Below are 3,041 nucleotides of genomic sequence, written 5' to 3'. Positions count from 1 at the left end.
CGCTGTTGATAGAGAATTTGAACCGAAACTTAAATTTTCTTTCCAGTACACAAAAAAAGTCTTTGGGCCATACTTAAAATATGTTTTTTTCTTCTTGTTAATTAAACATAAAAACAATCCTCAGAACACGGGAAATCGCTTCTGAGACGTTCTAGAAAACACATTTTTTGGGGGAGATCCCCCAAAACCCCCTTACGGGGAGGGGGTCTGTACCCTCCCCCTCCTCGCGCTATGCGCTCGGGCTGCTGCCTTTCACAGCACACCGTTGACTATTGAAAAAAACTTTCTCGGGGCCCCCCCCCCTTTTAGGAAATCCTGGATCCGCCCCTGCATTGTTTGGATACAGTGTACATTCTAGCCCCTCTCTACTAGCTTTTACTTGCAGGTTAAGGGAAGGGTCAGGGAATTCCTTGTTATCGCATTGATATTGAGTTATCCTTTGAAGAAAGAAATTCCGATATACCTGTCAACAACATGCTAAGTTTTTCCCCCAAATAATGTGGGAAAATTAAATGCCACAGCAATTGAAAAGTTCTACTATGAAAATAACACAGTTTTTCCCACAACCACTAGGTGTCCTCACTCATTACTCATTGGATAAACCTGCTAGGAGTTGGTACACATTTTTGGTTAACCACTAGTGGGTACCACCCTGGACGTGATTTGGTTGGTAAATCTTTTATTTATGACGTCACATGACTGCTTTTGACATCAGTTTCCATTGTGACGTTGTGCAATTGTTTTCCCCATCAGAAACACACATGATGTATTTTCCAAGGGGAAAATGTGTTTTTTCAGATAAAATTCTAACGTTATGGGAGAAACAGGTCCCCAAACTCGTGATGATTAGTTATCACGTTTATCTTACTCTCGTAAGTTCATTTTCAAATTGTAAAAGACAAGAGGTTTACTGAGTGTATTTTACAATTTCAAAAAATCAACCATCACAAGTTGGGGGACACCGACAATTTTCTCTCATAACAGGATGAAGTATTATATCTAGAAAAACAAATGTTTCTCTGGGAATAAGTTGCTCCTGTTTCCGATCAGGAATCGGTGGCAATGAAGTATGTCACTTTTGAAAATGACAATGCAAAGCATTGTCACATCATTTACTACTACAATGTACTAGTGGGTATTAACACTTTCGTAACTGAATTAAATTGCATGATGGGTATTCTGGCCCTGAGATTATTTGCATGTGTCTTTTCCTGGCCTGAATTAATTCGGGACAATTGACGTCTCATTTTGACTACCTACTGTTAAACACGATTTCTGTAGAAAATAAGGCGTGGAATAAGTTCTCTGGCATAAATCTATGAAAGGAATACTTAAAGCTTCCATTTTTATGTAAAGAACATAATAATAGCAAGAATGAAAGAAAATATGCGCTGATAGCTTGCCTGTTTACGTGTTGCGCTTGTGGAGAACAGAAGTCCAAATTTGTTAACTTTCGCTTTTACGCCACCAAAGCAGTATGTGTGCCTCGGCAATACACATTTTACTGTTCTTCAATGAGAAGTATAATGTATATGTTTTAACTAAAACTGGGAGATCCGATTACAGCATACACATCCTAATATCTTCAGTATTTATGTTAAATCCCGAGCATGATTGCATGCCGCCATTTTTAGCTCACCTGCCCGAAGGCCATGGTGCGGCATCCGACGTCAACTTTTTACTTAAACAACTTCTTTTTAGTAACCAAAAGGCCTAGGATAATGATATTTGGCCAGGAGCATCCTGGAATCAAGGGCTACCAAGTTTGTTCAAATGAATGACCTTCATCCATTTTCAAGGTCAAATGGGTCAAATATGTTAAAATCTTTGAACGACTTCTTCTGAAGAACCAAGAGGCCTAGGGTGATTATGGATTATCAAATACCTAGCATGACCTTTCAGCCTGATGCCCTTGAGTTGATGATTATTTGACCCAAGACTTTTATTATAGTCTTTAATAATTCAAGATAATAATCATAACATTTAAGGAAAGTCTCTAAAGTTGTCTAGAACCAACCGTTTGACTGCCAGTTATTATAAAATCTGAAACAGAAATAATCTGAAATCTTGAATATTTAAATCCAGCTAAACTCTTTCTAAACTGATTTTTCCATTACATAGGTGTGAAGAAGGCCACAAAGAAGGCAGCACCCGCAAAGAAAGCAGCAAAGAAAGGAGCAAAGAAGGCAGCAAAAAAAGGAGCAAAGGGAAAGAAAGCAGCAAAGAAGTAAAGCAAGCATCATATCACCGCAATGCCTTGTCATCATCCAGCCATTAATGTTCATTCATCTGTTGTCTTTCTTGTTGACCGAGGCGGGTGTTTTATACCAAACTTTTAGTAATATATGTTTTTATTGACTGTAGATAATTTATGAAATGTAGATTTTTATTCTTTTAGAAATGTAGATCTGGATATTAACCTGCATCTTTTCATGAACTGCTTCAGCATATATTGAAATTTTAAAGTGATAAACATAAAAAAGTCCACCTCATTCATATTTATCAACGGAATCCGTTACAGAAATACTCCTGTCTTAGATTGACATATTGTCAAACTAGGAATCAAGATGTGTGTAATAAAACTTAAATAACAAACAAAACATTCAAGTCTTGGTGTCCTTTTTTGTATCCGGACTAACAAATGATGCATGTGTAGTGTAGGCTGGTATGTATTTAAAGAAAAACTGCTAGCCAATGTTATACATGTCTGTTCTATCATGTCTGTTTAGATTTCTGCATTCTTTGAGAAAGGGTCCAATTTTCATGCTGATTTGCACTAATCTTAATGAGTATTTAAGGCTATTAGTGAATGCCACAAACAAGTTACATTTTCCACTCCTTTAAACAGTAAATGAAATAAGTTTCTTTGATGCTCCTGCAGATTCCATAATGGTAAAACAAGTTTGTCTTGTCATAGAGATGGTAACCCTATACCAATGTTGTGTTATCTGACCAGGGGTGTGGTGCGACACCCGTGGAATATTTTGATACCTAGATTTTTATACACCAATCAAAAAGTTTATGGTATAATAATAATAAAC

The 3,041-nt window shown here is 37.0% G+C and overlaps 1 long non-coding RNA gene across 1 annotated transcript in view; it reads left to right on the top strand.

Moving 5' to 3' along the window:
• LOC110461118 overlaps positions 1-2,602 on the top strand; it is a 4,964-nt gene extending 2,362 nt beyond the window's left edge. Inside the window, exon 4 of the long non-coding RNA XR_002464090.1 lies at positions 2,122-2,602. This is a non-coding gene — a long non-coding RNA (uncharacterized LOC110461118). The remainder of the gene's footprint in view (positions 1-2,121) is intronic.
• The last annotated feature ends 439 nt before the right edge of the window (positions 2,603-3,041 follow it).

Source organism: Mizuhopecten yessoensis, unplaced genomic scaffold (assembly GCF_002113885.1).
Source record: "Mizuhopecten yessoensis strain PY_sf001 unplaced genomic scaffold, ASM211388v2 scaffold1387, whole genome shotgun sequence".
Lineage (NCBI taxonomy): Eukaryota > Metazoa > Mollusca > Bivalvia > Pectinida > Pectinidae > Mizuhopecten > Mizuhopecten yessoensis.
Note: the sequence above shows the minus strand (reverse complement) of the source record. Positions and strands in the feature narration are given on the sequence as shown.